This window comes from Elephas maximus, chromosome 15 (assembly GCF_024166365.1).
Source record: "Elephas maximus indicus isolate mEleMax1 chromosome 15, mEleMax1 primary haplotype, whole genome shotgun sequence".
Classification (NCBI taxonomy): Eukaryota; Metazoa; Chordata; class Mammalia; order Proboscidea; family Elephantidae; genus Elephas; species Elephas maximus.
The window spans coordinates 93,858,594-93,877,924 of record NC_064833.1 but is presented as its reverse complement, the minus strand read 5'-3'; positions in this window follow the sequence as shown (position 1 = coordinate 93,877,924).

The following is a 19,331-nucleotide window of genomic DNA, read 5'->3' as shown; positions in this document are numbered from 1 at the left end:
TTCATCTCTATTCTGCACTACTCGACTCTGACTATTCTACTCTACTCCACTCTACTCCATTCTACTCTTTGTATTCTCTTCTCTTCTACTCTATGCTTCTCTAGTCTATTCCTCTCTGCCCTACCCTATTGAATCCCAGCCTAACCTACACTACTCTAAGCTGTTCTATTGAATTCGATTGCATTCGATTCGACCCGATTGGACACAATCGGACGGGATTCGGTGAGATTTCATGAGATTCGATGGGTTTTGGTGGGATTGGATGGACTTGGACGAGATTCGATGCAATAGGATGCGATTAGGTGCGATTTGGCTCGATCTAGCTTGGCTCATTTTCTTGGTCTCTATTTGGCTCATTCCAGCTCCATTCGGCTCCATTCAGCTCGAATCTGGTCGATTGGACTTGATTGGGCTCGATTGGGCTCGATTGGGCTCGACTCAGCCCTATATGTCCCTATTCGGTGCTATTCCGCTCTAGTCAACTCTTTTCTCGTCTATTCATCTCGGTTTGACTGCATTTGACTCCATTCCACACCATTCTACGCTCTTCTAGTCTACAGAACCCTATCCCGCCCTAGTCTTTCCTCATCTAGTCTGTTCTTTTCGATTCTGTTGGATTCTCGTTTTCTCTTTTCTCTATTCCATCCTATGCTACTCTACCATACCCTACACGAAACTAAGCTATCCTGACTTATCCTCTTCTATTCTATTGGATTCTGTTTTCTCTGTTCTACCGTATGCTACCCTACCTTATGACACCCTACTGTACCATACCCTACCCCATAGGGGTACTCAAGAAGGGTACTAGTTTGGAAAAGGGACTACCTAAGGCAAGGGGACTAGTTCAGGCTACTAGTTAGGGCCACTGTACTAGTTAAGAGTACTAGTTCACGGACGGGTACTAGTTAAGGCTACTAGGAAGGCAAGGTACAAGTGAAGGCTACTACTTCAGGCAAGCGTATTAGTTGAGGCTACTAGTTGATGCAAGGGTACAAGTTCATACTACTAATGAAGGCCAGGGTACTAGTTAAGGCAACTGGTCAAGGCAAGGGTAGTAGCTATGGGTAGCGATAAGGCCAGGGTCCTAGTTAAGACTCCTAGTTAATGCCAGGGTACTAGTGGAGGCAAGGGTACTAGTGACGGCCAGGGTACTAGTTAAGGCTGGGCTACTAGTCCATGCAAGGCTACTCCTTCAGGGTACTAGCTAAGGTTTGGCTACTAGTTAAGAGGACTAGTAAGGCAAGGGTAGACGTTAAGACTGTTCCTTAAGGCAAGGCGACCAGTTAAGGGTACTAGTTACCACAAGGCTTCTAGTTCAGAATACTAGTTAGGGCCACTGTACTAGTTAAGAGTACTAGTTAAGGCTACTAGGAAGGCAAGGAACGAGTTAAGGCCACTACTTCAGGCAAGAGTACTAGTGTTGTCTACTAGTCGATGCAAGGGCACATGTTAATACTACTGGCTAAGTCCAGGGTGCTAGTTAAGGCAACTGGTTAAGGCAAGGGTAGTAGTTATGGGTACTGATAAGGCCAGGGTACTAGTTAAGACTACTAGTTAATGCAAGGGTACTAGTTAAGGGTACTTGTTGAGGCAAGGGTAGCCATTAAGACTATTCCTTAAGGCAAGGCTCCTGGTTAAGGGTACTAGTTAGGACAAGGCTACCAGTTCAGGATACTAGTGAGGGGCACTGTACTAGTTAAGAGTACTAGTAAAGGCACGGGTGCTAGTTAAGGCTGCTAGTTAAGGCAAGGTACAAATTAAGGCCACTGCTTAAGGCAAGAGTACTAGCTAAGGCTACTAGTTGATGCAAGATTACAAGTCAATACTACTAGTTAAGGCCAGGGTACTACTTAAGGCAACTGGTTACGGCAAGGCTAGTAGTTCTGGGTACTGACACGGCCAGGGTACTAGTTCGGACTACTAGTTAATGCGGGGGTACTAGTGAAGGGTACTAGTTAAGGCTGCCAGTGAAGGCCAGGGTCTTAGTTAAGGCTACTGGAGAAGGCCAGGGTACCAGTGCAGGCAAGGGTACTAGATAAGGGTACTAGTTTAGAGAAGGCTACTAGTTCAGGATACAAGTTAGGGGCACTGTACTAGTTAAGAGTACTAGCTAAGGCACGAGTACTAGTTCAGGCCACTACTTAAGGCAAGAGTACTAGTTAAGGCTACTCATTGATGCAAGTTTACAAGTTGATACTTCTAGTTAAGGCCAGGGTCCTAGTTAAGTCAACTGGTTAAGGCAAGGGTAGTAGTTAAGGCAGGGCTTCTAGTTAGGGGTAGTACTTAAGGCTTGGCTACTAGTTAAGGGTACTAGTAAGGCAAGGGCAGACATTAAGACTATTACTTAAAGCAAGGCTACTAGTTCAGGGTACTAATTCAGACAAGGCTACTAGTTCAGGCTACTCGTTATGGCCGCTGTACTAGTTAAGAGTACTAGTTAAGGCACAGGTACTAGTTAAGGACACTAGTTAAGGCAAGGTACACGTGAAGGCTACTACTGAAGGCAAGACGACTAGTTTAGGCTACCAGTGGATTCAAGGGTACAAGTGAATACTACTAGTTAAGACCAGGGTACCAGTTAAGGCAGCTGGTTAAGGCCAGGGTAGGGCTTATGGGGACTGAGAAGGCCAGGTACTAGTTAAGACTACTAGTTAATGCGAGGGTACTAGTTAAGGGTACTAGTTGAGGCAAGGCTACAAGTGAAGGCCAGGGTACTAGTTCAGGCTACTGGTGAAGGCCAGGGTACTAGTTAAGGCAGGGCTACTAGTTCAGGGTACTGGTAAGGCAAGGGTAGACATTAAGACTATTACTTAAGGCAAGGCTACTAGTTAAGGGGAGTAGTTCAGACAAGGCTACTAGTTCAGGATACTAGTTAAGGCAAGGGGAGTAGTTCAGATTCAGAATTTAGGGGACTTGTCAGGGCAAGGGTACTCTTCAAGGCTAGTTGTCTAGCCTACTGATCTATACCACTAGTCCGACTAGTCCAGCTGTCTTGTCTAGGCTACTACTCTAGACTTCTCTTGTCTACTCTACTCTAGTCTACTTTCGTCTACCCTAGTCTACCCTATCAAAAACCACCCTACCCTAACCTTTTCGAATCTATTCAATTGGATTCGATTCAAAGCATTTCAATGTGATTGGACGCGATGATGCTTGAATCGGCTCATTCGGCACCATCAGCGCGATTCAGCTCGATTTGGCTTGAATCGCTTCGATTCCGCTTGGTTCAACTCAATTCGACTTGGTTCAGCCTTATTCGGCTCGATTCGACTCTTTTCTACTCTAGTTTTCTCTATGCAACTCCATTCGACTCGATTCTACTCTATTCTGTTCTACCCTACCCTACTCTAATCTATTCTAATGGATTCGATTGGACGCTATTCGACGCGATTCATCACGTTTTGTTTCCATTGGGCTCGATTTGGCTAGAATTGGCTCTATTCAGCTCTATTCTGCACTATTTCACTCTATTCGACTCTACTCTTCTCTCCTTTACTCTTCTCTGCTCTACCGTACTGTGCTATATTCTCTTCCTTCTATTATGTACTGTTCTATTCTATTCTATTCTACCCTCCCAGCCGCTCCCCTCCCCTTCTCTAATCTTTGATTCTGTTCGAGTCATCGCATTTTCACGCCATTCGACCCGATTAGGCTTGAATCAGATCAATTCGCTTCGAGTCGGTTCGATTGGGCTCCATTTGGCTCCATTCAGCTCCAATGGCATCGATTCTGCTGGATTCTGCTCGATTAGGCCTTCTTTGGCCCTATTCAGCCCAACTATGCTCTATTCAACTCTTTTCTACTCTAGTCGTCTCTAGTCGGCTCCGTTCTAATCCATTCCACACCATTCTGCACTCTTCTCCTCTATTCTCGTCTACCCTTCCCTACCCTAATCTATTCGAATGGATTCGATTTGACCCGATTCGAAGCGATTCAACGCGATTCATCTTGTTTTGTCTCCATTCGCCTCAATTCGGCTATGTTCTGCACTATCTGACTCTTTTCTACTCTATTCTATTCTGCTGGATTCTTTCTGTTCTGTTCTCTTCTCTCCTATTCTGTTGTACTCTGTTCTACCCTACCCAACCCTACTTCACCCCACCCAAACCCACCCTACTTGAATCTATTTGATTCAATTCGATTCACTTCGACGCGATTTGACAGGATTCGACGGGATTCGACAAGGTCCGAAGGCATTTGACGGGATTCAAAGAGATTAGACGAGATTCCATACGATTCGACGTGATTCAGCAGAATTCTGTGAGATTGGATGCAATTCGAAGTTATTGGACGTGATGGGACGTGATTCGTCGTGATTCGACGACATTGGATGCAATCCGATGCGATCCGAAGCGATTCGACCCGGTCCGACACAAAACGATGTGATTTGATGCGATTCGACGTGATTCGATGTGATTCGACGCTATTCAGTGACAGTCGGCGTGATTCTGCTTGATTCAGCTCGATTAGGTGCGAATCGGCTCTATAGGGCTCCTTTACGTCTCTCTTCGGCTCCATTCAGCTCTGTTTTCTCTATTCGTCTCTATTTGGCCTATTCGTCTCTAATCGACTCTAGTCGAGTCTATTCGACCCTACTCTTTTCTACTCTATTCTATTCCTTCTATTCTGTTCTAATCTCTTCTAGTCTACTCTACCCTATTCTATTCCACCCTCCCCTCCCCTTCTCTAATCTATACGTTTGGATTGCATTGGATGCATTGAACGGGATTCGACGTGATTAAGCTTGAATCAGCTCGATTCGATTCCATTTGGCTCTATTCGGTTCGTTTGGCTTGAATTGCTTCGATTCTGCTCAATTCCGCCTCTTTCGGCCCTATTCTGCTCTATTCGACTCTTCTCTACTCTTTTCGTCTCTGTTGGACTCCATTCTACTCCATTCTATTTATTCCACACCATTCTACACTATTCTGCTCTACTCTATCCTACACCACTCTAATTTACTCGAATCGATTAGACGTGATTCCTCTCATTTCGACTCCATTCGGCTCTATTCAGCTGGATTCGAGTCTACCCTATTATACACTAGCCTACTCTATCGTACTCTAGTCTACTCTTCTCTATTTTCTTTATTCTTCCTATTCTGTTCTGTTCTATTCTACTCTATTCTACCCTACCCTATGCTACCCAACTCTACTCTATTCTAATCCATTTGATTGGATTGGCTTCAACCCATTTGGACACGATTCGGCTCAGTTTGGCTCTATTTAGCTCTGTTCGAATCTATTCTACTCTACTCTGTTTCCCTCTACGCTACTCTAGCCTACTGTTTTCTGTATTCGTTCTGTATTGTTCTGTTCTCTTCTATTCTATTGGGTTTTTAGTCTATGCTACTCTACTCTATTCCACCCTGCCATACCCGAACCTCCCCTACTCTAATCTGTTCAATTCGATTCCATGAATTTGGACACGATTCAGGTCGAATTGGTTCGATTCATGTCCATTCGGCTCCATTTGGCTCGAAGAGTGTCGATTCAACTGGATTCGGCTCAATTCGGCTCCATTCGGCTCGATTTACTGGATTTGGCTCCATGCAGCTCGATTCGGCCCTCTTCGGCCCTCTTCAGCACTATTCGGCTCTATTCGGCTCTTTTCGACTCCTTTCGACTCCATTCAATTGCGTTGCACAGCATTCTACTCCACTCAACACTATCTTACTCTACCCTACCCTAATTGACTTGGAATTGGTTCGAGGGGATTCAACGCGGTTTGCCTTGTTTCTTCTCCATTTGGATCGCTTAGACTCTATTCGACTCTGTTCTACTCTACACTATTCTGCTCTGCTCTAACCTTTTGGACTCGATTCTCTTGTATTCTTTTTATTCTCTTTTACTGTGTTCAATTCTATTCTACTCTATTTGAACCAAGCCTACTCTAATCTATTCCACTGGATTCGATTCCACGCATTTCGATGCGATTCGGCTCCAATCGGCTCCGTTGCACTCCATTCATCCCTCTTGGGCTCCAATCGGCTCGATTCAGTTCTAATCGGCTCCATTTCGCCCTGGTCAGTTCTATTCAGCTTGAATAGGCTCTATTCAACTCTATACGGCTCTATGAGTCTACTCAACTCTATTATCTCTTTTCAACTCCATTCTACACCATTCTACTCCATCCGACTGTATTCTTCTCTATTCTATTGTCTTGTACTCTACCCTTCTCTAGTCTATTCTAATCGATTCGATTGGATTGGACTTGAATGGATGGGATTCAATGCAATTCAACGGGATTCGACGCGATCCAGCATGATTCCGCGGGATTCGGCGCCATTCATCTTGATTTCTATCACGGTGGGTCTTTTGGGCTCTATTTTGCTCTAGTCGGCAATATTCAACTCTATTCTTCTAGACTCTGCACTACTCGACCCTATTCTATTCTTTCAGTTCTCTTCTATCCTGTTCTCTTCTACTGCATTTTGGTCTATCCTACCCTACTCTAACTTAGCCTACTGTAATCTGTTCTATTCTAGTCAACAGACTTGAACGGGATTCGGCCTGATTCAGGTCATATCGGCTCGAATCAGCTCCTTTTTGTGCGAATTCAACTCGATTCGGTTGGACTTGGCCCTTTTCCTCTCTATTCGGCTCTTTTCGGCAGGATTTGACTCTCTTTGACTCTAGTCTACTCTTCTCTATTCTTTCTGGTCTATTCTAATCTATTCTTTTCTACCCTACCCTACCCTCATCTTACCTGCCCTACACTAAACTATTGGATTGGATTCGACACTTTTCAACGCGATTCGACATGATTCTTCTCGATTCACCTCGAATTTGGTGGATTCGGCTGCATTCAGCTCTGTTTGGCTCTATTCAACTCTATTGGACTCTATTCTACTGTACTCGTCTCTACTTCATTCGATTCGATTCTTTCTCTTGTGTTCTGTTCTAGTCTAACCCCTCCTACTCTACCCTCCTCTACTCTAATCGATTCGATTCGATTCAATGCCTTTCAAGGCGATTCCATGGGATTAGGCTTGAATTGGCTTGATTTAGCTCTCTTTGGCTTGAATCGGGTCAATTTGGCTCGATTCTGCTCGACTCAGCATCATTAGGCTCGATCCAAACTTATCCGGCCCTGTTCAGCTCTATTCAACTCTTTTCTACTTTATTCGTCTCTATTTGGCTCCATTCGACTCCATTCCACACCATTCTACTCTGTTCGACTCCATTCTACACTATTCTATTCTCTTCTCTCCCACCCTACTCTAATCTATTCGATTCATTGAGATTTGTCTCATTTCCTCTCCATTCGACTCGATTCAGCTCGAATTGGATCTATTCATCTCTATTCTGCACTACTCGACTCTGACTATTCTACTCTACTCCACTCTACTCCATTCTACTCTTTGTATTCTCTTCTCTTCTACTCTATGCTTCTCTAGTCTATTCCTCTCTGCCCTACCCTATTGAATCCCAGCCTAACCTACACTACTCTAAGCTGTTCTATTGAATTCGATTGCATTCGATTCGACCCGATTGGACACAATCGGACGGGATTCGGTGAGATTTCATGAGATTCGATGGGTTTTGGTGGGATTGGATGGACTTGGACGAGATTCGATGCAATAGGATGCGATTAGGTGCGATTTGGCTCGATCTAGCTTGGCTCATTTTCTTGGTCTCTATTTGGCTCATTCCAGCCTCATTCGGCTCCATTCAGCTCGAATCTGGTCGATTGGACTTGATTGGGCTCGATTGGGCTCGATTGGGCTCGACTCAGCCCTATATGTCCCTATTCGGTGCTATTCCGCTCTAGTCAACTCTTTTCTCGTCTATTCATCTCGGTTTGACTGCATTTGACTCCATTCCACACCATTCTACGCTCTTCTAGTCTACAGAACCCTATCCCGCCCTAGTCTTTCCTCATCTAGTCTGTTCTTTTCGATTCTGTTGGATTCTCGTTTTCTCTTTTCTCTATTCCATCCTATGCTACTCTACCATACCCTACACGAAACTAAGCTATCCTGACTTATCCTCTTCTATTCTATTGGATTCTGTTTTCTCTGTTCTACCGTATGCTACCCTACCTTATGACACCCTACTGTACCATACCCTACCCCATAGGGGTACTCAAGAAGGGTACTAGTTTGGAAAAGGGACTACCTAAGGCAAGGGGACTAGTTCCGGCTACTAGTTAGGGCCACTGTACTAGTTAAGAGTACTAGTTCACGGACGGGTACTAGTTAAGGCTGCTAGGAAGGCAAGGTACAAGTGAAGGCTACTACTTCAGGCAAGCGTATTAGTTGAGGCTACTAGTTGATGCAAGGGTACAAGTTCATACTACTAATGAAGGCCAGGGTACTAGTTAAGGCAACTGGTCAAGGCAAGGGTAGTAGCTATGGGTAGCGATAAGGCCAGGGTCCTAGTTAAGACTCCTAGTTAATGCCAGGGTACTAGTGGAGGCAAGGGTACTAGTGACGGCCAGGGTACTAGTTAAGGCTGGGCTACTAGTCCATGCAAGGCTACTCCTTCAGGGTACTAGCTAAGGTTTGGCTACTAGTTAAGAGGACTAGTAAGGCAAGGGTAGACGTTAAGACTGTTCCTTAAGGCAAGGCGACCAGTTAAGGGTACTAGTTACCACAAGGCTTCTAGTTCAGAATACTAGTTAGGGCCACTGTACTAGTTAAGAGTACTAGTTAAGGCTACTAGGAAGGCAAGGAACGAGTTAAGGCCACTACTTCAGGCAAGAGTACTAGTGTTGTCTACTAGTCGATGCAAGGGCACATGTTAATACTACTGGCTAAGTCCAGGGTGCTAGTTAAGGCAACTGGTTAAGGCAAGGGTAGTAGTTATGGGTACTGATAAGGCCAGGGTACTAGTTAAGACTACTAGTTAATGCAAGGGTACTAGTTAAGGGTACTTGTTGAGGCAAGGGTAGCCATTAAGACTATTCCTTAAGGCAAGGCTCCTGGTTAAGGGTACTAGTTAGGACAAGGCTACCAGTTCAGGATACTAGTGAGGGGCACTGTACTAGTTAAGAGTACTAGTAAAGGCACGGGTGCTAGTTAAGGCTGCTAGTTAAGGCAAGGTACAAATTAAGGCCACTGCTTAAGGCAAGAGTACTAGCTAAGGCTACTAGTTGATGCAAGATTACAAGTCAATACTACTAGTTAAGGCCAGGGTACTACTTAAGGCAACTGGTTACGGCAAGGCTAGTAGTTCTGGGTACTGACACGGCCAGGGTACTAGTTCGGACTACTAGTTAATGCGGGGGTACTAGTGAAGGGTACTAGTTAAGGCTGCCAGTGAAGGCCAGGGTCTTAGTTAAGGCTACTGGAGAAGGCCAGGGTACCAGTGCAGGCAAGGGTACTAGATAAGGGTACTAGTTTAGAGAAGGCTACTAGTTCAGGATACAAGTTAGGGGCACTGTACTAGTTAAGAGTACTAGCTAAGGCACGAGTACTAGTTCAGGCCACTACTTAAGGCAAGAGTACTAGTTAAGGCTACTCATTGATGCAAGTTTACAAGTTGATACTTCTAGTTAAGGCCAGGGTCCTAGTTAAGTCAACTGGTTAAGGCAAGGGTAGTAGTTAAGGCAGGGCTTCTAGTTAGGGGTAGTACTTAAGGCTTGGCTACTAGTTAAGGGTACTAGTAAGGCAAGGGCAGACATTAAGACTATTACTTAAAGCAAGGCTACTAGTTCAGGGTACTAATTCAGACAAGGCTACTAGTTCAGGCTACTCGTTATGGCCGCTGTACTAGTTAAGAGTACTAGTTAAGGCACAGGTACTAGTTAAGGACACTAGTTAAGGCAAGGTACACGTGAAGGCTACTACTGAAGGCAAGACGACTAGTTTAGGCTACCAGTGGATTCAAGGGTACAAGTGAATACTACTAGTTAAGACCAGGGTACCAGTTAAGGCAGCTGGTTAAGGCCAGGGTAGGGCTTATGGGGACTGAGAAGGCCAGGTACTAGTTAAGACTACTAGTTAATGCGAGGGTACTAGTTAAGGGTACTAGTTGAGGCAAGGCTACAAGTGAAGGCCAGGGTACTAGTTCAGGCTACTGGTGAAGGCCAGGGTACTAGTTAAGGCAGGGCTACTAGTTCAGGGCACTGGTAAGGCAAGGGTAGACATTAAGACTATTACTTAAGGCAAGGCTACTAGTTAAGGGGAGTAGTTCAGACAAGGCTACTAGTTCAGGATACTAGTTAAGGCAAGGGGAGTAGTTCAGATTCAGAATTTAGGGGACTTGTCAGGGCAAGGGTACTCTTCAAGGCTAGTTGTCTAGCCTACTGATCTATACCACTAGTCCGACTAGTCCAGCTGTCTTGTCTAGGCTACTACTCTAGACTTCTCTTGTCTACTCTACTCTAGTCTACTTTCGTCTACCCTAGTCTACCCTATCAAAAACCACCCTACCCTAACCTTTTCGAATCTATTCAATTGGATTCGATTCAAAGCATTTCAATGTGATTGGACGCGATGATGCTTGAATCGGCTCATTCGGCACCATCAGCGCGATTCAGCTCGATTTGGCTTGAATCGCTTCGATTCCGCTTGGTTCAACTCAATTCGACTTGGTTCAGCCTTATTCGGCTCGACTCGACTCTTTTCTACTCTAGTTTTCTCTATGCAACTCCATTCGACTCGATTCTACTCTATTCTGTTCTACCCTACCCTACTCTAATCTATTCTAATGGATTCGATTGGACGCTATTCGACGCGATTCATCACGTTTTGTTTCCATTGGGCTCGATTTGGCTAGAATTGGCTCTATTCAGCTCTATTCTGCACTATTTCACTCTATTCGACTCTACTCTTCTCTCCTTTACTCTTCTCTGCTCTACCGTACTGTGCTATATTCTCTTCCTTCTATTATGTACTGTTCTATTCTATTCTATTCTACCCTCCCAGCCGCTCCCCTCCCCTTCTCTAATCTTTGATTCTGTTCGAGTCATCGCATTTTCACGCCATTCGACCCGATTAGGCTTGAATCAGATCAATTCGCTTCGAGTCGGTTCGATTGGGCTCCATTTGGCTCCATTCAGCTCCAATGGCATCGATTCTGCTGGATTCTGCTCGATTAGGCCTTCTTTGGCCCTATTCGGCCCAACTATGCTCTATTCAACTCTTTTCTACTCTAGTCGTCTCTAGTCGGCTCCGTTCTAATCCATTCCACACCATTCTGCACTCTTCTCCTCTATTCTCGTCTACCCTTCCCTACCCTAATCTATTCGAATGGATTCGATTTGACCCGATTCGAAGCGATTCAACGCGATTCATCTTGTTTTGTCTCCATTCGCCTCAATTCGGCTATGTTCTGCACTATCTGACTCTTTTCTACTCTATTCTATTCTGCTGGATTCTTTCTGTTCTGTTCTCTTCTCTCCTATTCTGTTGTACTCTGTTCTACCCTACCCAACCCTACTTCACCCCACCCAAACCCACCCTACTTGAATCTATTTGATTCAATTCGATTCACTTCGACGCGATTTGACAGGATTCGACGGGATTCGACAAGGTCCGAAGGCATTTGACGGGATTCAAAGAGATTAGACGAGATTCCATACGATTCGACGTGATTCAGCAGAATTCTGTGAGATTGGATGCCATTCGAAGTTATTGGACGTGATGGGACGTGATTCGTCGTGATTCGACGACATTGGATGCAATCCGATGCGATCCGAAGCGATTCGACCCGGTCCGACACAAAACGATGTGATTTGATGCGATTCGACGTGATTCGATGTGATTCGACGCTATTCAGTGACAGTCGGCGTGATTCTGCTTGATTCAGCTCGATTAGGTGCGAATCGGCTCTATAGGGCTCCTTTACGTCTCTCTTCGGCTCCATTCAGCTCTGTTTTCTCTATTCGTCTCTATTTGGCCTATTCGTCTCTAATCGACTCTAGTCGAGTCTATTCGACCCTACTCTTTTCTACTCTATTCTATTCCTTCTATTCTGTTCTAATCTCTTCTAGTCTACTCTACCCTATTCTATTCCACCCTCCCCTCCCCTTCTCTAATCTATACGTTTGGATTGCATTGGATGCATTGAACGGGATTCGACGTGATTAAGCTTGAATCAGCTCGATTCGATTCCATTTGGCTCTATTCGGTTCGTTTGGCTTGAATTGCTTCGATTCTGCTCAATTCCGCCTCTTTCGGCCCTATTCTGCTCTATTCGACTCTTCTCTACTCTTTTCGTCTCTGTTGGACTCCATTCTACTCCATTCTATTTATTCCACACCATTCTACACTATTCTGCTCTACTCTATCCTACACCACTCTAATTTACTCGAATCGATTAGACGTGATTCCTCTCATTTCGACTCCATTCGGCTCTATTCAGCTGGATTCGAGTCTACCCTATTATACACTAGCCTACTCTATCGTACTCTAGTCTACTCTTCTCTATTTTCTTTATTCTTCCTATTCTGTTCTGTTCTATTCTACTCTATTCTACCCTACCCTATGCTACCCAACTCTACTCTATTCTAATCCATTTGATTGGATTGGCTTCAACCCATTTGGACACGATTCGGCTCAGTTTGGCTCTATTTAGCTCTGTTCGAATCTATTCTACTCTACTCTGTTTCCCTCTACGCTACTCTAGCCTACTGTTTTCTGTATTCGTTCTGTATTGTTCTGTTCTCTTCTATTCTCTTCGGTTCTTAGTCTATGCTACTCTACTCTATTCCACCCTGCCATACCCGAACCTCCCCTACTCTAATCTGTTCAATTCGATTCCATGAATTTGGACACGATTCAGGTCGAATTGGTTCGATTCATGTCCATTCGGCTCCATTTGGCTCGAAGAGTGTCGATTCAACTGGATTCGGCTCAATTCGGCTCCATTCGGCTCGATTTACTGGATTTGGCTCCATTCAGCTCGATTCGGCCCTCTTCGGCCCTCTTCAGCACTATTCGGCTCTATTCGGCTCTTTTCGACTCCTTTCGACTCCATTCGATTGCGTTGCACAGCATTCTACTCCACTCAACACTATCTTACTCTACCCTACCCTAATTGACTTGGAATTGGTTCGAGGGGATTCAACGCGGTTTGCCTTGTTTCTTCTCCATTTGGATCGCTCAGACTCTATTCGACTCTGTTCTACTCTACACTATTCTGCTCTGCTCTAACCTTTTGGACTCGATTCTCTTGTATTCTTTTTATTCTCTTTTACTGTGTTCAATTCTATTCTACTCTATTTGAACCAAGCCTACTCTAATCTATTCCACTGGATTCGATTCCACGCATTTCGATGCGATTCGGCTCCAATCGGCTCCGTTGCACTCCATTCATCCCTCTTGGGCTCCAATCGGCTCGATTCAGTTCTAATCGGCTCCATTTCGCCCTGGTCAGTTCTATTCAGCTTGAATAGGCTCTATTCAACTCTATACGGCTCTATGAGTCTACTCAACTCTATTATCTCTTTTCAACTCCATTCTACACCATTCTACTCCATCCGACTGTATTCTTCTCTATTCTATTGTCTTGTACTCTACCCTTCTCTAGTCTATTCTAATCGATTCGATTGGATTGGACTTGAATGGATGGGATTCAATGCAATTCAACGGGATTCGACGCGATCCAGCATGATTCCGCGGGATTCGGCGCCATTCATCTTGATTTCTATCACGGTGGGTCTTCTGGGCTCTATTTTGCTCTAGTCGGCAATATTCAACTCTATTCTTCTAGACTCTGCACTACTCGACCCTATTCTATTCTTTCAGTTCTCTTCTATCCTGTTCTCTTCTACTGCATTTTGGTCTATCCTACCCTACTCTAACTTAGCCTACTGTAATCTGTTCTATTCTAGTCAACAGACTTGAACGGGATTCGACCTGATTCAGGTCATATCGGCTCGAATCAGCTCCTTTTTGTGCGAATTCAACTCGATTCCGTTGGACTTGGCCCTTTTCCTCTCTATTCGGCTCTTTTCGGCAGGATTTGACTCTCTTTGACTCTAGTCTACTCTTCTCTATTCTTTCTGGTCTATTCTAATCTATTCTTTTCTACCCTACCCTACCCTCATCTTACCTGCCCTACACTAAACTATTGGATTGGATTCGACACTTTTCAACGCGATTCGACATGATTCTTCTCGATTCACCTCGAATTTGGTGGATTCGGCTGCATTCAGCTCTGTTTGGCTCTATTCAACTCTATTGGACTCTATTCTACTGTACTCGTCTCTACTTCATTCGATTCGATTCTTTCTCTTGTGTTCTGTTCTAGTCTAACCCCTCCTACTCTACCCTCCTCTACTCTAATCGATTCGATTCGATTCAATGCCTTTCAAGGCGATTCCATGGGATTAGGCTCGAATTGGCTTGATTTAGCTCTCTTTGGCTTGAATCGGGTCAATTTGGCTCGATTCTGCTCGACTCAGCATCATTAGGCTCGATCCAAACTTATCCGGCCCTGTTCAGCTCTATTCAACTCTTTTCTACTTTATTCGTCTCTATTTGGCTCCATTCGACTCCATTCCACACCATTCTACTCTGTTCGACTCCATTCTACACTATTCTATTCTCTTCTCTCCCACCCTACTCTAATCTATTCGATTCATTGAGATTTGTCTCATTTCCTCTCCATTCGACTCGATTCAGCTCGAATTGGATCTATTCATCTCTATTCTGCACTACTCGACTCTGACTATTCTACTCTACTCCACTCTACTCCATTCTACTCTTTGTATTCTCTTCTCTTCTACTCTATGCTTCTCTAGTCTATTCCTCTCTGCCCTACCCTATTGAATCCCAGCCTAACCTACACTACTCTAAGCTGTTCTATTGAATTCGATTGCATTCGATTCGACCCGATTGGACACAATCGGACGGGATTCGGTGAGATTTCATGAGATTCGATGGGTTTTGGTGGGATTGGATGGACTTGGACGAGATTCGATGCAATAGGATGCGATTAGGTGCGATTTGGCTCGATCTAGCTTGGCTCATTTTCTTGGTCTCTATTTGGCTCATTCCAGCTCCATTCGGCTCCATTCAGCTCGAATCTGGTCGATTGGACTTGATTGGGCTCGATTGGGCTCGATTGGGCTCGACTCAGCCCTATATGTCCCTATTCGGTGCTATTCCGCTCTAGTCAACTCTTTTCTCGTCTATTCATCTCGGTTTGACTGCATTTGACTCCATTCCACACCATTCTACGCTCTTCTAGTCTACAGAACCCTATCCCGCCCTCGTCTTTCCTCATCTAGTCTGTTCTTTTCGATTCTGTTGTATTGGATTCTCGTTTTCTCTTTTCTCTATTCCATCCTATGCTACTCTACCATACCCTACACGAAACTAAGCTATCCTGACTTATCCTCTTCTATTCTATTGGATTCTGTTTTCTCTGTTCTACCGTATGCTACCCTACCTTATGACACCCTACTGTACCATACCCTACTCCATAGGGGTACTCAAGAAGGGTACTAGTTTGGAAAAGGGACTACCTAAGGCAAGGGGACTAGTTCAGGCTACTAGTTAGGGCCACTGTACTAGTTAAGAGTACTAGTTCACGGACGGGTACTAGTTAAGGCTACTAGGAAGGCAAGGTACAAGTGAAGGCTACTACTTCAGGCAAGCGTATTAGTTGAGGCTACTAGTTGATGCAAGGGTACAAGTTCATACTACTAATGAAGGCCAGGGTACTAGTTAAGGCAACTGGTCAAGGCAAGGGTAGTAGCTATGGGTAGCGATAAGGCCAGGGTCCTAGTTAAGACTCCTAGTTAATGCCAGGGTACTAGTGGAGGCAAGGGTACTAGTGACGGCCAGGGTACTAGTTAAGGCTGGGCTACTAGTCCATGCAAGGCTACTCCTTCAGGGTACTAGCTAAGGTTTGGCTACTAGTTAAGAGGACTAGTAAGGCAAGGGTAGACGTTAAGACTGTTCCTTAAGGCAAGGCGACCAGTTAAGGGTACTAGTTACCACAAGGCTTCTAGTTCAGAATACTAGTTAGGGCCACTGTACTAGTTAAGAGTACTAGTTAAGGCTACTAGGAAGGCAAGGAACGAGTTAAGGCCACTACTTCAGGCAAGAGTACTAGTGTTGTCTACTAGTCGATGCAAGGGCACATGTTAATACTACTGGCTAAGTCCAGGGTGCTAGTTAAGGCAACTGGTTAAGGCAAGGGTAGTAGTTATGGGTACTGATAAGGCCAGGGTACTAGTTAAGACTACTAGTTAATGCAAGGGTACTAGTTAAGGGTACTTGTTGAGGCAAGGGTAGCCATTAAGACTATTCCTTAAGGCAAGGCTCCTGGTTAAGGGTACTAGTTAGGACAAGGCTACCAGTTCAGGATACTAGTGAGGGGCACTGTACTAGTTAAGAGTACTAGTAAAGGCACGGGTGCTAGTTAAGGCTGCTAGTTAAGGCAAGGTACAAATTAAGGCCACTGCTTAAGGCAAGAGTACTAGCTAAGGCTACTAGTTGATGCAAGATTACAAGTCAATACTACTAGTTAAGGCCAGGGTACTACTTAAGGCAACTGGTTACGGCAAGGCTAGTAGTTCTGGGTACTGACACGGCCAGGGTACTAGTTCGGACTACTAGTTAATGCGGGGGTACTAGTGAAGGGTACTAGTTAAGGCTGCCAGTGAAGGCCAGGGTCTTAGTTAAGGCTAGTGGAGAAGGCCAGGGTACCAGTGCAGGCAAGGGTACTAGATAAGGGTACTAGTTTAGAGAAGGCTACTAGTTCAGGATACAAGTTAGGGGCACTGTACTAGTTAAGAGTACTAGCTAAGGCACGAGTACTAGTTCAGGCCACTACTTAAGGCAAGAGTACTAGTTAAGGCTACTCATTGATGCAAGTTTACAAGTTGATACTTCTAGTTAAGGCCAGGGTCCTAGTTAAGTCAACTGGTTAAGGCAAGGGTAGTAGTTAAGGCAGGGCTTCTAGTTAGGGGTAGTACTTAAGGCTTGGCTACTAGTTAAGGGTACTAGTAAGGCAAGGGCAGACATTAAGACTATTACTTAAAGCAAGGCTACTAGTTCAGGGTACTAATTCAGACAAGGCTACTAGTTCAGGCTACTCGTTATGGCCGCTGTACTAGTTAAGAGTACTAGTTAAGGCACAGGTACTAGTTAAGGACACTAGTTAAGGCAAGGTACACGTGAAGGCTACTACTGAAGGCAAGACGACTAGTTTAGGCTACCAGTGGATTCAAGGGTACAAGTGAATACTACTAGTTAAGACCAGGGTACCAGTTAAGGCAGCTGGTTAAGGCCAGGGTAGGGCTTATGGGGACTGAGAAGGCCAGGTACTAGTTAAGACTACTAGTTAATGCGAGGGTACTAGTTAAGGGTACTAGTTGAGGCAAGGCTACAAGTGAAGGCCAGGGTACTAGTTCAGGCTACTGGTGAAGGCCAGGGTACTAGTTAAGGCAGGGCTACTAGTTCAGGGCACTGGTAAGGCAAGGGTAGACATTAAGACTATTACTTAAGGCAAGGCTACTAGTTAAGGGGAGTAGTTCAGACAAGGCTACTAGTTCAGGATACTAGTTAAGGCAAGGGGAGTAGTTCAGATTCAGAATTTAGGGGACTTGTCAGGGCAAGGGTACTCTTCAAGGCTAGTTGTCTAGCCTACTGATCTATACCACTAGTCCGACTAGTCCAGCTGTCTTGTCTAGGCTACTACTCTAGACTTCTCTTGTCTACTCTACTCTAGTCTACTTTCGTCTACCCTAGTCTACCCTATCAAAAACCACCCTACCCTAACCTTTTCGAATCTATTCAATTGGATTCGATTCAAAGCATTTCAATGTGATTGGACGCGATGATGCTTGAATCGGCTCATTCGGCACCATCAGCGCGATTCAGCTCGATTTGGCTTGAATCGCTTCGATTCCGCTTGGTTCAACTCAATTCGACTTGGTTCAGCCTTATTCGGCTCGACTCGACTCTTTTCTACTCTAGTTTTCTCTATGCAACTCCATTCGACTCGATTCTACTCTATTCTGTTCTACCCTACCCTACTCTAATCTATTCTAATGGATTCGATTGGACGCTATTCGACGCGATTCATCACGTTTTGTTTCCATTGGGCTCGATTTGGCTAGAATTGGCTCTATTCAGCTCTATTCTGCACTATTTCACTCTATTCGACTCTACTCTTCTCTCCTTTACTCTTCTCTGCTCTACCGTACTGTGCTATATTCTCTTCCTTCTATTATGTACTGTTCTATTCTATTCTATTCTACCCTCCCAGCCGCTCCCCTCCCCTTCTCTAATCTTTGATTCTGTTCGAGTCATCGCATTTTCACGCCATTCGACCCGATTAGGCTTGAATCAGATCAATTCGCTTCGAGTCGGTTCGATTGGGCTCCATTTGGCTCCATTCAGCTCCAATGGCATCGATTCTGCTGGATTCTGCTCGATTAGGCCTTCTTTGGCCCTATTCGGCCCAACTATGCTCTATTCAACTCTTTTCTACTCTAGTCGTCTCTAGTCGGCTCCGTTCTAATCCATTCCACACCATTCTGCACTCTTCTCCTCTATTCTCGTCTACCCTTCCCTACCCTAATCTATTCGAATGGATTCGATTTGACCCGATTCGAAGCGATTCAACGCGATTCATCTTGTTTTGTCTCCATTCGCCTCAATTCGGCTATGTTCTGCACTATCTGACTCTTTTCTACTCTATTCTATTCTGCTGGATTCTTTCTGTTCTGTTCTCTTCTCTCCTATTCTGTTGTACTCTGTTCTACCCTACCCAACCCTACTTCACCCCACCCAAACCCACCCTACTTGAATCTATTTGATTCAATTCGATTCACTTCGACGCGATTTGACAGGATTCGACGGGATTCGACAAGGTCCGAAGGCATTTGACGGGATTCAAAGAGATTAGACGAGATTCCATACGATTCGACGTGATTCAGCAGAATTCTGTGAGATTGGATGCAATTCGAAGTTATTGGACGTGATGGGACGTGATTCGTCGTGATTCGACGACATTGGATGCAATCCGATGCGATCCGAAGCGATTCGACCCGGTCCGACACAAAACGATGTGATTTGATGCGATTCGACGTGATTTGATGTGATTCGACGATATTCAGTGACAGTCGGCGTGATTCTGCTTGATTCAGCTCGATTAGGTGCGAATCGGCTCTATAGGGCTCCTTTACGTCTCTCTTCGGCTCCATTCAGCTCTGTTTTCTCTATTCGTCTCTCTTTGGCCTATTCGTCTCTAATCGACTCTAGTCGAGTCTATTCGACCCTACTCTTTTCTACTCTATTCTATTCCTTCTATTCTGTTCTAATCTCTTCTAGTCTACTCTACTCTATTCCACCCTCCCCTTCTCTAATCTATACGTTTGGATTGCATTGGATGCATTGAACGGGATTCGACGTGATTAAGCTT